Genomic DNA, 23,471 nt, shown 5'->3' with positions numbered 1-23,471 from the left:
ACAAAACGCCGACTCGGATTTTCGTTTGTTCTTTTTTTTTTTTTTTTTTTTGACAGCGTTTGGGTCCGACAGGTTTGAAATATAATGACACATTGAAAAGTAAAGGCCACAAAAATAAAACAGTTTGAAATTTCCTGAACATGACGGTTTGGTACTAATTTTATGTCAGCGTCATGAAGATAAAAATCATCACGCGTGTGGATATATATATATATATATATATATATATATATATATATATATATATATATATAAATATATATATATATATATAAATGTATAAATGTATATATAAATATATAAATATATATATATATATGTATATATATATATATATATATATATATATATATATATATATATATAAATGTTTAAATTTACAAAAAGTGATTAAACAGGGTTTTTCTAAAAGGGGCTCCACGTGTTACGTGGTGGGTATTATTTTAACGAATGTACCAAGTATGCGTATATATGTTACGTACTGGTGTTATTATTAAGATGACGTATATTCTGTATTGTTGTTGTTGTTCCTCTTAGGAGAGTCGTAGTGAGACATTAGAGTCTTAGGAGTGTTCATGTGTTGAGGGTTCATATGTCTTAAGATGTTCATAACGAGATACCAATAGCTATATGTACGTTAAGAAAGTGAACCGCGACTTTAAGGATGGTCTCTATTACCCCGAAAATATTTCGGCAACACTGCAAAGGAATTTAAAAAATATACCCAGTCAACTAAGTGCAAGAGAAATACAACTAATTGCACTTATAAGCACGGTTAGAAGTGCTGACTGTCATCTACGTCGTCGGGTTTCAGTCTTGGCTTGAGGTAGTTACTCGTCTAGCCGCGCTGAAGAACGGTGATAGCGAAACAGATTGCGCGTGGATGACTATATAAATTACAAAATAAATAAAATGGTCAATACTATAAAAATGTACCAGTGCACCATGTTATATTAAGCGCTCCTAATATATATATATATATATATATATATATATATATATATGTTCTATAACGAGGAACATGTTGAATAGTTGGGTTTTATATTTTTTCTATATTCATGTATGTGTAATCATATATATATATATATATATATATATATATATATATATATATTTTAACATTTATGCAATAGTTCTAAAATTGTCTACTGTGTATATTTTAACATTTATGCAATAGTTCTAAAATTGTCTACTGTGTATATTTTAACATTTATGCAATAGTTCTAAAATTGTCTACTGTGTATATTTTAACATTTATGCAATAGTTCTAAAATTGTCTACTGTGTATATTTTAACATTTATGCAATAGTTCTAAAATTGTCTACTGTGTATATTTTAACATTTATGCAATAGTTCTAAAATTGTCTACTGTGTATATTTTAACATTTATGCAATAGTTCTAAAATTGTCTACTGTGTATATTTTAACATTTATGCAATAGTTCTAAAATTGTCTACTGTGTATATTTTAACATTTATGCAATAGTTCTAAAATTAAACGATTGGCATGGACGTATCGAAACAGTTGTAGACAAACAGTTCTTTTTAACAGATGTAAATAACACAACACATACCTGAATTATTTACGAACATTTATTTTCATGATCCAGCCGGCATTTTCAGAGATTACAATCTCTTCACATCTGGGCTGCTGTAGATGACACCGCTCCCTGCGTCATTTTGAGTCGTCCGTTCTCTCTGATGTCCGGCTATTAATTCCTAGCATCTCACCAAATCTACATTTCATCACGAGAAAAATTGAGTTGTTATATTATGACCCTTTTTTCTAGAATTCAAACAAGACATTTTTTATAAGCAACAGTCCGTTTTTGATGGCTGATTTCTACAATCTAGTTATTCATTTATGCAAACCAAAATCATGTTAATATTTATTTTCTATGTTAACATTCCTTTCGCGATATTATATGTCAATCATTTATTCCCAAATTAATTGTTTATTTTTCTAATCATAATAATTGATACAGCGACCCACCGTCGCTCGAATCAACTAGTAATCTGCTGCAGCCGGCGACAGGGTGAGTATAAAAGAAAAGAAGAAACGGACCAAATACACAGAGCTAGCCAGAGAGTTCAAATGGATTTGGATGATGAAGAAAATCAAAATAATACCGATAATAGTAGGGGCACTAGGAACAATTCCGAAAAACTTTGAAAAAAAGAATGGGAGAAATTGGAATCAGAGGAACGGCTGCAAAAATAAAACGACTAACGATAATGAAAACGGCTGAAATATTAAAGAAAACCCTTTGAATGCGGAGAATAATACAAGTATACAAAATAGTGAAGAAGCGTTACAGGGAATGAAGAACACAGAAGCTGCATATTTACAAGTTCTGCATCCCCATCAACCCTCCCCTCCCATTGTCTCATCACCTTCTCCCCTCCAAAAAAAGTGATACCACAGAGCCGAGGAGAGAACGCTGATCAGACCTCCGCTGGCAAAGTTCGAAGAGAACTGGGATCTCGGGGAGGCTTAGTGCAACTTAAATTCCCGTATAGACCAATGGCCACTACCAGCGAGAAATCAATGGCAAGCGGCTGTTGCGATGACGCAAATTTATTTGAAACTTCTATCAAAGGAGGTGGAGAGAGCTAGACGTCTGAGGAGACTTGTTGTCACTCAGCTTCCAGAGAACACAACAGGTTCCCAATCATATCTTTGATGACTTGTGTGAAAACTCCATGTGAGCCTATAATAATGTTTTGACCCTTGGCCCTGCTTGCTACAGTTAACACAGATAATACGCTATGATCACAGCCCAAAGGATCGCAACATTACAATAGGATTTTGTCTCTTCTTCTGGCGAGAAGTATATATGTATATGAATCCAATCTTTTTAAAACACTATCATGACGTACACAGCGAACAACGGCCTTATTCACTGCTATCGTAACTCATCCATCCATATAGTAACAAGAAAAGGAACAAAATGAATATGAAAAAAAGTAACAAAACAGAAAAAAAAACATATTTTTGCACGTAATCGATAACTTTTAGCGAATTTGCTCAATCCATTTCTGGCAAGGTGGCATTGATCTGTGTCGCTCGCTCGCCAGTCTTCAAACGGAAAACTGTCGGCGTTCGAGATTTGATTCGCTCATTTTATTGACACAATAGAATGGAAAGGTCGACGCCACCGCCGACGACGACGATGACGACCAGGACGACGACGATGACGACGATGATTATGATGGTGATGATGGTGGAATCGATACAGGATCGAACGGCGCCTCTTGTCGAGCGTGATTGTTCCTGTCGACGCGGCAAAAATCTTATCCTCTGAAAATAACGAGTTTCGATTCCGGAAGTGTTTTGCCTATTGTTGTCGCGCAGGATTAAAGATTAAAAAATAGATAGATCGATAGATAGATAGATAGAGGAGGAGGAGAGAGAGAGAGAGAGAGAGAGAGAAAGAGATAGAAAGAGCTAGTAAGGAAAAAGAAAGAACGAAAGATGTAGACAACTTAATATGCACTGGCTCTACTTAAATATTTGACCCAACCAGCCATGATGGTCAAAAATTACACCAGTAACCGACTGAGGAGAACTGAATTAGAACTTATTTTTATTTATGTGACGATCTTGGACTTCTGTGGGTGTTCGGACCGAATCACCTGTATTTTTAATTTTAATTATTTTTATTTTATTTTTTTTTTTTTTACAATTTCACCTTAATCAACGGCACATTGCAACTTGTGTGTGTGTGTTGGGGGGGCTCATATCACGGACATAAGCTACAGGGGTACTTTGTAGGGATTTGAGCAGCAAGATGCCTGTTCACATTACGCTTGAACTACTGCATGTCAGTGTAGTTGGGGAAACAGAGACCCGGAAGGGAGTTCCAAAATCTAAAGTCTAGCAGTTCTGAGGAAGAAACTACTGAAGCAGAAAGCTCTCTTAGATCTAGGGATCTCAACTGTGAAGGGGTGGTGTTATCTGCTTGTCGGGTTTGTCGGGGGTATTTACGTCGAGAGGTTATAAGTGCTTGCAGTTCGTCCGAGCATTCACCATTAAAATACTTTTAGAAAAGGCAGAGGGATACTACACTTGTTTCCTGTGGACACCACGGTCTTCCTCGCGTTATATCTTAGTTGTAGGAGGCTGGGTCTTCACGCGATATTATACTTTGGCTCTGCCTTAAGATACTAAGCGAACAGAAGAAAAAAAACGCGGTAACTTAATTAACGTAATTATAAAGTCCCTTGAGTCGAAAGAAATTGAATTAATATATTCACACTTAATAACGTTACGAATTATCTCCCTTTATGAGCGCAGTTGCTTACTATTGTTTTCGAGATTAAAATTACAATCGTCTGGAAATAATGTTTTTTGTATATTTGAAGTCTTTTGCATATTATTGGAATGCGGATTTGAAGAGTGAGGTTGACGGTTAGATAGTAAGAGAGAGAGAGAGAGAGGGAGGGGGAGAGGAAGTGGAAATAGAGAGTGCGAGGGTAAGTGAGAGGAAGTGGAAATAGAGAGTGCGGGAGTAAGAGAGGAACAGAAGGAAATAAGAGAAAGAAAGAGGGAGGCCCCATGTTTTGATAAGTTCCCGGATTTGACCTTTACATCTGATCTTAAATGGAACACATACATCAAGTCTGTGGCCAAGGTCGGTGGGCAAATAGTAGGATCCTTCTACCGCTCCAGAAGATATCTCACTAATGATGCAATTCCCTATCTATATAAGAGCCAAGTATGTCCAAAAATGGAGTACTGCTGCCACATCTGGGCGGGGGCTGCAAAAAAAAGCCTATCCTGCCTTGACATAGTACAAAATAGACTCCATGGCTTGGTGGGGGATGCCCTTTTCCCTGCCTTGCAACCTCTTTCTCACAGAAGAGACGTAGCGAGCCTGTCATTGTTCTATCGTTATTTCCATAGCAGGTGCCCGTCTGAACTCCATTCTCTGGTCCCCCCTCGCCAATCTTTTTCAAAAAACACCCGACTAGCTGAAACCACCGTCAATAATTTTCCCCACTCTCTATCTGTGCCTAAATCAAAACGTAGATACCATGAACAAAGCTTCTTTCTTAGAACTGCACGCCTGTGGAACTCTGTTCCGCTTGCCTGTTTCCCTCCCGACTTCAACCTGGATGTCTTCAAATCCAACACAAACAAATTCCTGATGAACCGCCTCCCCCCTAAGTAATGACACTTTATCAATTCTCCAATACTATTGCTACACTATCCCATTGATTACTGTACACACAACAACCCTTATACCTGAGTGGCCATTGGGCCTTGATAAATGGTAAACTCCATGTAAAAAAAAGAATAGATGGAGAGAAATAGAGATAACGGGAAACGAAAGAGATGAGTGGAGGAACGAAGAGGGAGAGTTAGAGAAATAGGAGAGAGAGAGAGAAGGGTACAGATGGGGAAGGAGAAAGAAGATAGAGAAAGACATATTACACAGAGAAAATTAGAGAGATAGGGGAGAGACAAATAAGAAAAAAGAGATAGAAGGAATTTGGAACATAGAGAGAAAGGAAAGGAGAAGGTGGAAGATGTACGAAGAGTGAGGTGAGCGCGGAGAGAGAGACAAAAAGAGAGAGGAAAAGAGAGAATGAGAAAGATGCTGACAAATAAATATACAAACACACACACACACAAACACACACACACACACACATATATGTATATATATATATATATATATATATATATATATATATATATATATATACTAGCAAAAGTACCCGTCGTTGACTGGGTTCAAAAACAGCCTACAGAAAGTGGACTCTGATTTATTAAGGTATGATAGGTTATGAAAAGGAAGGATTGTAAAGAGATAGCTTCGAATTTGGGGGTATAAAAACCAATGCAAAATATAATGAAAGTAAAAATAAAATAGATAAACCCCATAATTTATTACACCATACCTGTTCACACTGAAACGCTTATCACAATAGTCTGTGGATCTATAGTGAAAAACCTTGCTAAACTTTGTGACATATTTCCATTCTATGGAGGTCAAGTTCGAACGAACACCCCATAATTATATTATACCGTATTTCTTCAAGCTGAAACATAATTATCAAAGTATACTCACGCAAATAGATATGAAAAGTCTTTATTAAAGTTTGTGCCTATTTACATTCTATGGAGGCCAGGCGCGAACGCAGACCCCACAATTTTATTATACCATCCCCATTTAATTTAAAACATACTTATCAAAGTATTCTTATGTACATCTATATCAAAAACACTTGTAAACGTTTTTTTTTTTTTTTAATTTTGTATTTCCATACTTTGTGGATCAGGCCCGAACGCAGCACCGCACAATTTTAATGAACCGCCGTTCTGTCAGATCTAACATGACCATTCCTGTGTCTCGATACATTTTCTATCATTATATGTAATCAGTTTTTTTAAATAGTCAACCATATAGGAGCCTATTCGTGACCAGACACACCCACACACATTCAGCTTTATGTATATATATATATATATATATATATATATATATATGTATATATATATGTATATATATATGTATATATATATATATATTTATATATATGCTTTGCCCTAAGTTATTAAGTGAACAGAAAAACGCGGTAAGTTATGAGAAATTATTAAGCTCCTTAAGTCGAAAGAAATTAAAATAATATATTCACACGTAATAACGTTGCGAATTATCTCCCTTCAGAGGAGGAAGACAAATGATGTTCGTCAAAAAATTACTTTATAGATTATAGATGCATCCACTCGTTTCTATCCGTACTAATCTATATCTATAATATAGAGCTGAACGTCTGTGTCTGTTTCTAGTCACGAATAGGCTCTTATATGGTTGACTATTATAGAAAACTGATCGCATATATCGATAGAAGATGTATCGAAATACAAAAATGGGTATGTTTGATCTGGCATAATGATGATTCATAAAAATTGTGGGGTCTGCGTATACGCCTGGTCCACAAAGTATGAAAATAAAAAATTTAAAAATTAAAAAAAAAAAACGATTACAAGTGTTTTTGTTATAGATGTACATAAGAATACTTTGATAAGTATGTTTTAACATAAATATATATATTATTTTTTAAATGTAATTATACACTGACACCTGTTTCCTCGTCTACAACTCATCAGAGTGGCTGAATATGGCGGGATCAGCCACTCTGATGGGTCGTAGATGACGAAACACGTGTCAGTGGATAATTACATTTCAAAAATAATATATATGCCGCTCGTTATGTGGGGGTACCAAGTTGGTTAAAGAGAAAATTAATCCCAACTCGCATTTAGGTAAAAATGCACTTTCGTAAATAATTGAATTCATTCAAAACATATCGCTAAAACCAAGACAAACAACATCTCTCTCTCTCTCTCTCTCTCTCTCTATATATATATATATATATATATATATATATATATATATATATATACAGATGGTGGCCATGACAAAACATTAGGGGTTGGTAAATTAATTAAAAATTGTCCGATGTAGTTATAAGAGAATAAAAATGTGTCAAGATACAAACTTTATATTTTTTCAACCATATTATTCCTTCTCGTTGTTTTTGCTTTTGCCACTATATATACATGCATATAATATATATATATATATATATATATATGTATATATACATATATATATCTATACATATTATATATGTGTGTGTGTGTGTGTGTGTGTGTGTGTGTGTGTGTGTGTGTGTGTGTGTGTGTGTGTGTGTGTGTGTGTGCGAGAGGAGTATGTAGCATTCCTGAAGCATTGCGGATAAGGAGAATTATGAAAGAAAAACAAAAACAAGTAATGAAGTTGCACGGAAACATGTATTCATTTATAATTATTTTATTTCTTTATTTTTTTATTTTTTCTATTAAAAAATATTTCACAAACCACAGCAATATAGGTCTGGAATAGTGTGAAGTCCTTGGATATGAAATTATCGATTGGACATTTTTTTTAATAATATTTCGATAACCAGTTAACAAACGTTTATTGTGGGCTCGGGCAAAAACTAGTAAACTAATGACTATGCACTCGAGTTTATAAGTAAGTTGTAAACAGAAGAGTGAGTATTATTTCTCACCTTATTATCTATCTATCTATCTCTTGGTCTCTCTTTCTCATTTCATATATATTTCATATCTTTCATATATATATATATTTATCTATCTATCTATCTATCTATATATATATATATATATATATATATATATATATATAAACTCGTGAGCAATAAAATGGGCCAAACAAATTTTATATATTTGCACTAAAAGCTATATTGAACAAATACTGAATAAGGAAACTTAAATGAGACTAATAAAACAGAACAAGACATTTACTTTAATAAATACTTAGGATGGAATCGCATTCCCTTTTTATTTCTTCAAAAATCAATCCTTTTAGACAGGCTCTCAACCAAAGTGGAACATTGTGAAGAGGAGATGGTATTCCATTCGCTTTGCACAGCTTCCCACAATTTGTCATTATTCGGAAACGTTATTCCAGCCAATGCACGAGATATTATGGACCAAATATTCTCGATTGGGTTTTGACCTGGCCAAAATATCACTTTAATTGAATTATCAGAAAAACATTTTTTGTGACTTTAGCAGTGTGTGCAGAGGCATTATCGTGTTGAAAAATAGTGTTCTAAGATATTCCCAGATTCTGAATACTTGGTAACAGTCCTGTCTCTTATATTCAGATGTATTCCTTTGCATTGAGTGACTTCTCACATCTAATAAGTTCCCCAACTCCTGCTGCAGTAAAAAGTCGCCCATACTATATCTCTCCATTCCCGTTTTTATGCAACTTGGTGAAAATCTTTCTCCCGTTCTTCGTTTGCATCAGGAGCATCACTAACAAGAAAACAATCTTGATTCATCCGACCAGAAAACGTTCCTGAACCAGTCTGTATCTTTTTTGCCACAATACGAGAAGAATCTCTATCATTGATGTTCTTCTTAGATAAAAATGGCTTATTTGCATACCTTTTAGAAGAAACCCCCATTTCTTTCATTTGTCAAGATAGTGTATATCTTGAAAGAGAATTTCTAGCCCCTGTTTAGAATGTTTTCTTTCAATCCTTTAAAACAGTTAATTTAAGACTGTGGTCGTCCTTCAAAGTAAATGCTTTAGGGCGACCAGATCCTGATTTCCCTTTGTCCAAGCATTCAACTTCGAACCTTTGACCAATTCGCTTCACTACAGAAAGAGATGTTTTCACGTTTTCTTTTCTTAAAATATCACAAATTTGCTTGTATGTCATTTTGAGCTGCCTTAATCTAGCAATTCGGTTTTTATATCCTCGCCAAGATGCAGTATTACGATTTTTAGGATTCATTTTTCCACTTATTATTATATGCTATATATAATGATCTGCAAAATAGAAATTTTCAGTTTGAATTAACAAAAATTCATCGAAAAATAGTGAAAAATCGATTTCATTCTCCTTTCACTCTTGTTTTTTTTTTTTTTTTTTTGCCCATGTGTGTATATATTAATTGCATGACAGATTTTGGAAAATTTAAATCCGGACAGAACTCTTGGCATTACGTTATATATAAGTTTTCTATTGTGGCGTATCGACTCCATTGTTATTGTTTAATTATAATATACGATGCCTATTGAAACAAGCTAAAGATTCGAGAGTGTCGTATGGGACCATGTCAACTGTCCTCCGAAAGGACCTGAAGAGGTCTCCATTCAAGCATGTCGAGAAACAACACCTTTCTGTTCAAACGACTCCAAAAGTCCCAGGTTCTTCAGGATGGCACGCTACCAAATCTCGTTTTCAACGATGAGAAGAAATTTGATGTTGAACACACCCAAAACGATCAGGTTTGGTGAAGGGATGGGGGACGAAGGTGACAAGGAAACAATGTGCTGCCTCAGTGATTGTCTGAGCAGTCATGACAGAGTCCGGTAAACGTCCTATCGTTGTTGTTGACCAGGAGGTGAAACTGAACCAGCAAAACTATCAAGCTGACATCGTTTTTCTACAATAATACACTTGCAAAAATTATAATTTTTGTTTAATTTCTGAAATATAACCACTTTAACTTGTAACGATAAATACTGATGACCTGTGTATAAATATAAATATATATATATATATATATATATATATATATATATATATATATATAGAACAACTTACTTTAATCACATGAATTAATATACGAAAGTATAAATTTATGGGTAAACTTAAAGTATTTACTTCAACAGTGCTCATTACGAAGGCAGAGCTAGGTAGTAAGTTTATCGCCATATCCATATATATATATATATATATATATATATATATATATATATATATATATATTATAACTTACTAATATATATATATATATATATATATATATATATATGTGTGTATATATATGAGACTAATAAGACAGAACAAGACATTGATGGAATCGCATTCCATTTTTATTTCTTTAAAAATCAATCCTTTTAGACATGCTCTCAACCAAAGTGGAACAGTGAGAAGAGGAGATGCTATTCCATTCGCTTTGCACAGCTTCCCACAGTTTGTCATTGTTCGAAAAGGTTATTCCAGCCCATGCACGGGATATTATGGACCCTCATGATTTTTATATACCTAGATACATATAAAATAAGAGAGATAAAAAAGATAGATCGATAGATAGGTAGATAGATAAATGGAGAAACTGATTGGTGTAGATGGATCGCTCAATAAATGCATACCGGTTAGTTGCGATAGATCGATAGATAACAAAATTTCTGCTGCCGTTATGGAGGCAGCGACGAGATGCGAAATTTATTGTCTGAAAGTAATACGTTTCTATTCCGGAAGTGTTTAACATTTTGTTTGGTAGTTGAAAGAGAATGCGAGAAATGCGGTATAAGTGCATTTTTTACAAATCGTTGAAGTCCCATTAAGAAAAAGATATATCGATTGCATCGAAATGTAGTTGGCTGAGTTCGATGTGTTAATACTTGTCCCACATACATCCATATATACACGACGACTAAAATTAATAGACGCCATACTTATAAAAAAATACCGCTCTTTTTAAACCGGATTTCATTTAACACCAGGACAAATATACTTATATTTAATAACTAACTTGAAACTAAATTTAAAAAAAAAAAAAACTATAAAATAATAAACTCGATAATAAATAATAAACTCGAAACTAAAAATAAAAAATAATAATAATTCATCCTAATCTTTCTACACCTACGTTTATAACCAATTAATATATATATATATATATATATATATATATATATATATATATATATATATATAGCCAATTAAAAAATATATATACACATATAAATACACCAAGCCTCAAAGGAAAAGAAAAGGTAAAGAAAACAACAGCAGTTGCTCCTGACGGTAATCGGATGAACTGATAGAAAGCGCTTGAAAAAATATGGCCGAACAACAACTTTTGGGCGCCATTCTATATATATGCCTGCCGGAATTTAAAAAAAAAACGCTCATCAAATAGAAAAGATGCCCTGAAAGATCTGAAAAAGGAAGAAATCTGCCGTGTTCAATCGATTTGCTGTCAAAATATAAAACTATATATATATATATATATATATATATATATATATATATATATATATATATATATATATATATCTATATATATATATGTATATAAATTTGTTATTGTTGTTTTTTCAAACGATACATACAGTTAATATTGGCTCCGCCTCGAAGCTCATTTTACGTACGTAGATTACTGTTTTAAAAATAATAAATTAATAAAAATGTTATATGGGTCCAAACAAATTAAAAAGGGCGACTTTCTAAGTAAATAAACAAAATGAGCTTCGAGGCGGAGCCAATATTAACGCTTGAAAAAACAACAATAACACATCTAAATTCATAAGCGATAAAAATAAACAGTAAAATTAATCTAGGGTTTGTGGCCTAACGGTTAAGGAACCGGAATGTGGTAAACATGGTCTGAGGTTCGATCCATAGAAACAGTTGAACTACGCTGAGGAGAGGTAACGACCTCGAAACACGCGTGTACGTAGATTACTGTTTTAAAAGTAATAAATAAATTAGAATGTTATATATATGTATATATCAATCTATATAAACATATTTATATATATATATATGTTTGTATAGATTGATGTCTTTTAACATGTTTTATTAATCATTTGTTCATATATATATATATGTTTGTATAGATTGATTTCTTAGAGGTAATCCAATTATATATATATATATATATATATATATATATATATATATATAGAGAGAGAGAGAGAGAGAGAGAGATGGTTGTACAGATTTATTTTTAGAGGGAAATCCAATTAAACCCGTTTGATTATTAAAGAGTGTTCAAGGGAGGATAGACTTGGTATATAGCCCGCTTATTATAAAAATATTATTGATTACATATGTGCATACATGTGGCAGTGGAATCCTAATTCAAAGAGACCAGCTCGTCAGCCTAAAATGAAGAGGCGATATTAAAAATAGTCAAGGTTGCATTCGTTTTTTATAGGATATAAGAACGTAGGGTGTATACTTTGTGAATGTGAGCAGTAAGGGCTATTAGACGGAGGTGTCGTGAAGGAATGGAGGAAGGTATTGTGAAGGAATGGGGGAGGTGTGGGAATCGAAGGAAGAGGGTGAAGTACGATCCCATGTTGTCAAGCTGTAGCAGCATTTGGTATTGGTATTTTTTTTAATTTGGCGGTTGTTTATTGGCCTAAATATTTTCTTTGATTTGAAATAATAATATGCCGCCATCGCTGTGTACTATGGTTTTTATAGTTGCGATCTTTTCCAAATATATATATATATATATATATATATATATATATATATATATATATATATATATATATATATATAAATATATATATATATATTATTCAAATTAAAACAGCGTTTTTATGTGAACACTCATCCATGACATTATTCTCGCGTTGCCTACGCACAGTTAACACATGTCAAAATACAACCGCTGAGATACAACGCTTGGCTCTTTACAAACAGACCTCTTTTTCCAACTTTACAACATGGCAGGGAAGAAAAAAAAACGAAAATAAAGAAACATATTTGTGATAAATTTCAAACAAGTAAAATCATTTAATCATTCTCGCTCTAACATTGATATTAAAAATTATAACGAACTTATTTTAAAATGACTCAGCTCCTGTGAAAGCCAGGAGATCACTCGAGAATGATGGTCAATGAATGTATGGTAGTCATTGGGCCACTAGCGTCGCGTTTATCTTTTATTTGCACGACTTTTATTTCCCGCTATTCTGTTTTCTCGCGTGATTGTTCGTGTTTTCCATATAAATAAAACGAACCTATTCGAAGTAATTGCTTTTCCTTAGCACTCTTCCCAGGGGCGTCCAGAAAGCAATAAACTTTTATCAATGTGGAAAAAACCTGTCATATCAGACAATTGTTATTCATTTGGATACTCCCCAACATCCTCGTGAAACATACGAATACGCAGAAACTGGCTTGCAGCCAAAGTTGTGTATGGTTTCATTCCCCTATGGCGTGATGTTTAATCTCGTTAAATTTATGCACTTACGTTTTTCATTGTTTAATTTCAACCATTCCCAGTTTTTTGCCCTCTTAGCCTAGTGTAACATATCACCTTTATTTTTCATTTTTTTCACCTTCACCCAAAGGTTTCGGGTTCGTGCGTGCCTTTCTTTTTACTCTAAACACACCAACAAACACCCGGGCAACGCCGGGCCTCCCCGAAAGTATATATATATATATATATATATATATATATATATATATATAGTAATCCACATACAGTACTGTTTCGCTGTTTCACAGCTCATCAATGCGGCTAGACAGGCAACTACCTCAAGCCAGGATTGAAACCCGACCGTTTGTACGGCAGTCAAGGCTCCTAACCATTACGCTATTGACGGCTGCTTGAACGAGTAGTGAGTTTGACGATGTTTTGACATCGTCCGAAATACCCCCGCTCGATTTGTTTACACAAAGAGCGTCGCTTATTTATATATATATATATATATATATATATATATATATATATATATATATATATATATATATATATATATATATATATATATATATATATATAAACGGCAAAATGTGTGTGTGCTTGTGTGTGTGCTTGTGTGTGTGTGTCTGTGTTTGTATGTAGCGCTAAAACTTTCAACAGAGGCTACGGATCCTGACAAGATCGGTATCATTTTGAAGTTCGACGTCTCGGACGACAGATATATAAAAAAAAAAAAAATTGGCCCAAAACATTGATTTCTTCACCCACCGTTTTCTGCATTTTCTGCAAGTCATCTTTTCTATTCGATTAAGTACGCTTAATTTGAACGCTTTCGACTTCCGATCGCATCATGGCGCATCGGTAAGACGTAAGATTTTTTTCACTTTCTTTTCCGCCTTCGCGTCACGGGTTCAATCCTGCCTTCTTACTACAACATGTTTTTTTTTTTTTTTGCTTTTAACACCTCTCCCACATGGGCTACCGACTGTTGATGTGACCTCCCCCTACTACCACTTTCTTAGCGCCTCTCTTCACCCAACACCCAACCTTCCTACTGTTATTTTTTTTTTTTTTTTTTACAAAGGCATCACCACATTATCAAGGCCCAGAGGCCACTCAAGGATAAGGGTTAAAGAGTGTACAGTAGAAACTGGTCAATATAGTAATCATTAGTAATGAAAATTTGGTAAATTTGATAACTTATATGGGACGGCTCATCATGAACTTATTTACTTTAGACTTGAACACAACCATATTGTAGTCAGCCGGAAAGCAGGAAAACGGAAGACAATTCCACAGGCGTGCAGTTCTAAGAAAGAAGCTTTGTTCATGGAATCTACGTTTAGGTTTAGGCACAGATAAAAAAGTGGGAGGAATTATTGATAGTGTTTACAGCTACGCATCTCTTCACACCTGGGCAACGTCGGGTACCCCTACCAGTAAAAACTTAAAAGAAAAAAGATTTAGAGAAACAAACGTTGATTAACTGTACTATATTATTGCGGTGTTTGTACAGTAATGGTATTATATATAATAGACCGTGGTCAATTTCTGTTGGGATCGATTATTTGTGTGAACTCGTAACTTTACATGAAGTATTAAACTATTTTTCTTTTCTATCGATGTGTTAAATAATGGGTCGCGTGTGTTTACCTAAGGTGTGCAAGTGCGAGTGTGCTTGTGTGTTGTAGTGGATGCGTGTTCTCCTTTGTATGTATACATATGTATGCGCGTGAGTGAGTGCATGTGTATTTGTATGCATGCGTGTATATGAGGGTGTGTGTATGTGTGTGTGTGTGTGTGCATCCGTAAGGGAAGCATGTTCTGTCTTTTCTTTTTTAAACGTGTCCACAGCAAAACACATAGAAAAGAGACGAAAAAAGTGTCCCTTCGTGTCTCCCATACTTTGGGAGGCAAAACCTAATTGTTCACCGGCCAATTTATCTTCATCACAAGAAGGCATCGTTAATAAAATGTGAAAAAGTAAAAAAAAAAAAAAAAATTCTTTTCGTTTCGTCCCAAATTTTCTCTGCGTGGAATTGCAGATTTTTACCGGGATGAAGCCATCGCACCTCACGCAAGACTTTCGGCCAATTACGAATGTTTCTTTGTTTTTTCTTCTTTCTCATTTTTTTTTTTGGGGGGGGTATTTGTATTTTTCCTTTTCTTTTACAACTTTCTTCTTTTGTTTCTTCTTCGGTGCCTCCTTTTTGCCTTCTTTTTCTCTCCGTCCTCCGCCTAATTCGTCTTCTTCTTCTTTTACTAATATTTTGCATTTGCCTTGGCTCATTTTTATCCTTCACTTCTCACAAAATACTTCAGGCTTAGAAGGAGAAACTTTGAACTTGTAACTTTTTTAAAATAAGGTTTTCTATGGTTAGTGTATTTTGCGCTCTATTCGCGTTCATCGATTCCTTAATTATTTACCTCTTTCTAGTTTTACTTCATCTCAGTTCATCTCTGTCGTCTTTCAGGAGTCTTCACCACCGAATCTACACGACTTCTCCAGTTCTCACAATCTCGCATGACAGTTTGCAGGTCTCAAACGCTTTCCAATCCTGTATCTTTTAGCAGGATATCGATGTAGGTCATTCTTCTTCTACCAAGGTTTGGGTGTCCATCAGTTGGTATCCAGAGAACTAGCTTGCTTGCTTCCTCTTCGCTGTGTCTCATGGAGTGACCGGCTACTCTCATCTTTCTCTGCTGTACTTTCAATGATACTGGTGGGAGGTTATCATAAAGCTGTTTATTTCGTGTATGGCTCCTCCATGATGATATGAGGGCCATTCTGATCACCCGTGTGTAACAACCATCCAGTCTCTTCTTCGGCGCATTTGTAAGAGTCCATGCCTCAGCACCACAAAGAAAGACTGTTTCTTCTGTGACAACAAAGAGTCTTATTTTCAACTTTTCTGAGAGAGTGGATGGCCGTATCTTCCTCAACTTGTGACATGCACTTCATGCCAATGGTTTTCTTTCTTCAAAATCTTTTTCAGTGCTTTCTGACCATGCTCCAATTGTACTTGAAGTTTTTGACAACTTTTAGCATCAAGTGCTTTCACTGCAATTAGGTCCACGTGATTAAAGCATTGTATCTATGTATTTCTGGCATTACAGTACAACCCCACTAATCGCGTTGCCTCCTCCAGTTGCTTTAGGACTCCTTAGGCTTGACCAATTCCCTCAGTTAGTTTTACTTGAAAAACACAATTACAATGTTCCCCATACGTCTGTGTGACATGCAGTTTTTGTCATTGCCTTCTTTTTCCTCTTTCTTGATTGAATGATACGTTTATCTTCTTCTTCTTCTTCTTCTTTTTCTTCTTCTTCTTCTTTTTCTACTTCTTCTGTTGCATTCTCTTTTTTTCTACTTCGTAATATGTCTTCATGTTCGTTTTCTTTTCCTCCTTCTTAATCTTCACCATTTTCTTCCCCTCCTCCCTTTCCTCGTCATTCTTCTTCTTCATTTTCTTCTTCAACTTTTTTTCTTCTTTTTCTTCCTCTATTTCCATTCTATTTCTACTACGGCATAATATCTGTCTTCATGTTCCTTTTTCCCCTTCTTTTTAATCTCTATCATTTTCTTCTTTTTTCTTCTTCTTTTTCTTCTTCTCATTCTTCTTCTTCTTTTTCTTCTTTTTCTTCTTCTTCTGTTTCCATTCTTCTCATACTTCGAAATATGTCTTCATCTTTCTTTTCTATTTCTTCTTATTAATCTTCATCATTTTCTCCACTTCTCCTCTTCATCGTCGTTCTCCTTCTATTTTCTTCTCCTTTTTTCTTTTTCTTCTTCTCCTCCCCTTCTTCTTCTTCCCTATTCTGCTTTCTTTTTCTTTGACACCGCCATTGATTGGAAAGTCATCGGAAGCTTCTCCATCATCTATGACACGAGCCATCATCCCATTGTAAAATCATGTGGTGAGTAAATTTGTCAGGACATCCAAATTTGGCCATGATCTTCCATAGATAAGCCTGGTTTTTGCAGTGTGAAAAGCCTTAGTTAAATCGAAAAATATTCTGTAAGGCTACTGGTATTGTTCTCGACATTTTTTCTGGAATTGATGAGCATCAAATACCATGTCAATTGTATCACACCCCATACGAAAATCACATTGATTTTCTGGGAAAATGTCATCTTCCAGATGTTTTGTTAAACAATTAAGTAACAGCCTTGCAATAATTTTACTGGCTATGTTTTTTTTTACACGGTGGTCACCACTTATCAAGGCCCGAAAGCCACTCAGGGATAAGGGTTATTGCACGTACAGTACGTTAATGTGGAAATTTGATAAAGTGTTTACTTAAGGGGGCGGTTCATTTGGAATTTGTTAACGTTAGACTTGAAGACATCCAAGTTGTAGTCAGATGGGAAGCAGGCAGACGAAACAGAGTTCCACAGGCGTGCAGTTCTAAGAAAGAAGCTTTGATCATGGAATCCACGTTTTGTATTTAGGCAAAGTGGGGGAAATTTTTCACAGTGGATTCAGCTAGACAGGTGTTTTCGTGAAAGATTAGCGAGGGGGGGACCAGAGATTGGAGTTCAGACGAGCACCTGCGATGAAAATAACGATAAAACAAGGATAGGCTCGCAACGTTGAGAGGAACTATTCCGTTTTGATTGTCACAGCACTGTCTGTTTCCCTTCCTCTTGTAAATATGCACTATCGATGCATCTTAGAACTTCTGGCGAATTAGGTCTTATTACAGGAATTACAGAAATAACTCATGCAGCTTTTTTTTTATCAATTTGGGATCACATCCCATATATCTCTGAGGATATGTCATCGGAGCCTGGTGCTTTGCCACGATAAAGCTGTTTTACATCTTTCTCAACTTCCTGGATAGTGAGCAACTCATCAAGGGTTTGGTTTGTTTCGATTTGTGGAAGTTGTGCGATTACCTCGTGATGGATTAAGGGGGAACTGTTCAGTACAGAGTTGAAGTGCTCTAACCATTTATCTAAAATAGTCGTTCGCTTTGTTATCAGTTTCCTCTAATTAGGATTTAGCAAAGGAGGAAGTAATTTTTTAAAAATTTCACAGTACTGTTCAAACAAAACTGCGCTGAATACAAGATAAATTGCGCAATGATAAATCTCTGAAAATATAGAAATATACATATATCATAGTAGTCTTAATCCTGGTCAAAACACTAAGTCGTTTTAAGTTGAGCAATTTGCTTTTTTTCCGGTAGTTGATGCTTACTCAGGGATATTTTGCGTTGAATGCGTCAATTAGAACCGCTAAGAACATCATGCTGAAAAGCGTTGGTGCAAGTACGCAGCCTCGTTTGACACCGCCAACGACTGGGACGTCATCGGAAGCTTCTCAATCTTGTATGACATGAGTCATCATTTCATTATTAAATTGTTTGATGAGTGAACCGAACAGGACATCCAAATTTGGTCATGATCTTTTAAAGACCTGCCGGTTTACAGTGTCAAAAGCATTAGTCAAATCGACAAATGTTGTATAATGGTCCTGTTATCGACATGTTTTCTGTAATTGATTAGCAGTAAATACCATGCAAACTGTACCACGTCCCATACGAAAACTAGATTGATTGTCCGGGAGGGGGCCATCTTCCCGATGATTGATTAAACGATTTAGTAACAGTCTTGCAATAATTTTACCAGCTATGTTGAGAGGAAATAGTCCTTTGTGGTTTTCACAGCTCTGTCTGTTTCCCTTTCCTCTTGTAAATATGCTCCTTAGAACTTCTGGCAGATTAGTTTACCAGAATGAAAGCAATAACGCAGGTAGATTTTTTGTCAATGTCTCTGAGGATATGCAATCAGATTCTGGAATTTTGCCACAAGAAATCTGTTTTACAGTTTTCTCAACTTCCTGGATGGTGGGCAAGGGTTTTGCTTATCTCGATTTTTGAAAGTTGTGTGATCGCCTCATCACAGATTAAAGAAGGACCGTTAAGCACAGAGTTGAAGTGCTCTGCCCATCTGTTTAAAATATGGGCTTGCCCTGTTACTAGTTTCGTCTCATTAGAATTTCGCAGAGGAAGAAGCATTTTTTAAAAATCCACAGTACTGTTCAAACAAAACTGTGCTAAATACAAAGATAAATCGTCCAATGACAAATCTCTGAAAATACAGAAATATAGGTATGCCTGACACAAAGAGATACTATGACTCCCTCAATCATGTCGCCAGGACGCGGTCGTGATTGTTGATTACTGTTGGAATCTAAAGAGAGCCCCCCTCTGCTGCTGAGCCTTCGAGAAGAAACTGAAATGAAAACCCTGAAGATTGAACAAAGGTGAAGCAATATGCAAATTACGAGGTTTCTTACCTCTATCAATGTCCACCATTCATTAATCGATGTTTTTATCGGATAATCAACATATGTTGTTGGCAAAACATTTATTTTTCTTTAAAATATATTAAATGTGTTGAAAAAGTCAGTTAATAATGTTACACAAATGGTCCGATTTTGTCACAAGATCTGATATTCTTCAAATAAACTTAGCATGAAAACCTGACCTGAGGAAGAGAAACATCTTATTTTTTAATGCAGCAGTGCAAATATACTCTTAGTTGCAGAAATCTAGACATCATTCAAAATGTAGAATATTGTTTCCAAGTTTTATAGAAAATAAGAGATGTCAAAGCTAAAAAATAAAACGTATAAAAGAAAAACTACTTAGTAAACTTAGTTGTGAATTACGATTTTCTGAATATTATTCGTTCAATCTTAATCGCGGGCACCACTTAAAATATAATAGCGGATTGTTTAACACTTCTAACCAGTACAAACTTACAAGATCAGAGTATGCTAACCATGGGGATTAAATAACACTGTCCTGTGGGGAGGCGTTGTAAATAGGAATTCTTAGCGCAATCTAAAAGAACCAAAGCCGTTCCAACAGCAGAGTACTTTCCGTAAGTCTTGACAGATTCCACTCGGAGAATCGTTTCCGCACTTGACAAGTTACAAAACAGACTTTGTAATTTAGTCGGGGATTATCTCCTTCTTCCCGAGAACCATCTTTCACGGGGAAGACATTTTGATAGCTTCACCTATTGTATCGACGTGGTTATGGTAGTTGTTCGACAGAGTTCGAATCAGCCCCCTCCCTTTTCCCGCATAAATTACGAGAATCAACTAGACGATCATCATCATCATCATCTTCATCATCATCATCATCATCATCATCATCATCATCATCATCGTCGTCGTCGTCGCCGTCGTCGTCGCCGTCGTCATCATCATCATCATCATCATCATCATCACCATCATCATCGTCATCATCATCATCATCATCATCATCATCATCATCATCATCATCATCGTCGTCATCATCATCATCATCATCACCATCATCATCATCATCATCGTCATCATCATCATCATCATCATCATCATCATCATCATCATCGCCATCATCATCATCGTACTCGTAATCGTCATCATGATTGTCATCATCATCATCATCATCATCATCATCATCATCGTCATCGTCATCATCATCATCATCATCATCATTATTATCATTATCATCATCAGCATCATCAGCATCGTCATCATCGTCATCATCAACACCATCATCGTCGTTACCGTCATCATCATCATCATCATCATCATCATCATCAAAGAAATGACGGTTATTAAGTGGTTAACGACGTGGACAAAAAACCTAGGTGCTCGAAGTACGAATCCAATACGTTCAATAATTGCAGATGTCGAGACATCATTAAAAAATGTAAAATATTCTTGTCAAGTGTTGTAGAAGATAAGAGATGTCAAAGCTCAAAACAAAATATGAATGATAAAAATACTTAATAAATTCAGTTATAAATTACACTTTTCAGAATACTATATGTTCAATTTTAATCGCGTGCGATACGTAAACTAAAATTGCAGATTGCTTAAGACTTCTAACCAGTCATGACCGACAAGATCAGAGTATGCTAACCTCGGTGATTAAATAAAAGGTTCCGTTTAAAATTCCGTACAGTCTCCGAAATCGATGGAAACATTCCTTAGTTTGACATGACACCCCTATAGAAGGTCAGAGATAAAATCGAACGAAACTTTGTAAAATATAACACCCAAGCAGAGAACATATATATTATTTAATTGGAATTCATTATTGAGATGAGTATTATTTATTTTAATTTATTTATTGCGGACTATAATCCCCATCTTTCTTAGTTGTTGTTGAACGACGTTTCGGCTAACTATTTCTCTGGCCTTTGTCATTTCTCTGGCCTTTGTCAGGTGGTAACCACAACGGGACCGGACCCAACCATGTAAGATCAGATAATAAATAATCGTGGATTTATAAGACCGAAAATCCAACCTTGATCGTCCTTCGGGGCTCGTGGCGCAATTGATAGAGACATTGAATCTCAATAGTTCAAGGTGAGAATTATTTAGAGATAACGGATCCAATCCTACCCAAAGCCGGCAAGAGGCTTACTTGGCCAAAACGTGATTAGACAAAATCTATGGATGGCAGTAATTGCTGAGAGTGCAGTTAGGAGATTTGGAGTTCGTATCCCGTTGCGAGTTCCCACATGACGAAGACCAGAGATATAGTTAGCCGAAACGTCGGGAAAGAATAACTAAAAAAGATGAAGATAAGAGACAGCAATAAATAAATTAATAAGCAGAGAGCAGTAGTCATGAACACCCAACAGTCTGCATTTTAACACCCCGTTGAATAATAAGCACACCTGGATATGACGTACAACATTATTAAAAACTGACACACTCGTGTAATGACCCTCTAATTTTAGGAATAGTGTGGGGATTATTATGATATGCATTATCTTTGTGATAAGCCTCACAGATAAAAATTGGGGGGGGGGGGTTAAGGTCTGGTGAATGTGAAGCCAATTCAGAATTCATGTCACATATCAAACAGTCATAAACCCAAAACTGTTGGATATGCATGACTGAAACTTGAGTGACTCAGGCATATTTATACCAAATATGGATGGATTACAAAAAGGATTGTGAATTTTATTATCGACTCCATGGGATGTTAGGATGTATAATCTTTTATATTTCTTCAACTCTCCTTAACAGTAGCCCAGTCTAATAACGCTAAACCATCAGTAAGAATAGAATGATCTTTTTCACTTGTTCCTTTTCGCAGTTTTCCCTTTGTTCCTTTTTCTGCTAGCTTTTTTGTGGGGGGGGCACACCTCAAGAAATTTCCTTTCAGACCCCCCCTCCTTAAAAATATTGTGAAATAATTTTTGTAAAACAGCCAATTATGTGAGTTCGGCCATTTGACCCTCTTGTTGTCTAAATTTGTCATACGTATTTGTGACCCAACCACCTAGTCGGGTCAAATTTTACATTAATAACGGTTATAATAGAGCTAAGTAGGAGTTAAGTAAGGTTAGCACATTTGTGAGCTGAACGTGTACGAGACTGGGTAATAGAAAGTCTCACAGCTCGAATATTGTCTGGCGTTCGAGTGATTAGAGCCCTTCCAGGTGGCTTTTTTTTAAGTGCCGAACCTGGAGCTCTGAAATTTGCGACCCATAGATGTAATGATTTCCTATAAAGAACATCACCATGTTGCTTTAACTTTAAGGAGTTTGGAAAAATCTCCGTGTTACAGATTCGCTAGTCTTCAAAAACATTGTTATAAAGTAAAAGCACTTTGTGGACCAGTCCACACCATATTGCTGGATGAGGGTTAGGGTATGGGTTAGGGTTAGTGTTAGGTTAGGGTTAGGGATAGGGTTAAGGTTGCTGGATGAGGGTACCTGAAAAGCTTTCTATATAAGTTTGGGTTTCGCTTTTGATTAAAGCTGAAGGAACTCAACTTATATCGATAATGTAAAACTGAACGTGTGTGTGTGTGTGTGTGTGCGTGTGTGTGTGTGTGTCTGGTCACGAATAGGCTCCTATATGGTTGACTATTTTAAAAAACTGATTACAAATAATGATAGAAAATGTATCAGGACACAGGAATGGGTATGTTTGATCTGGCTAAACCGCGGTTCG

Source organism: Euprymna scolopes, chromosome 40 (assembly GCF_053919585.1).
Source record: "Euprymna scolopes isolate OS-2025 chromosome 40, ASM5391958v1, whole genome shotgun sequence".
Lineage (NCBI taxonomy): Eukaryota > Metazoa > Mollusca > Cephalopoda > Sepiida > Sepiolidae > Euprymna > Euprymna scolopes.
This window is presented reverse-complemented; position numbering follows the sequence as displayed.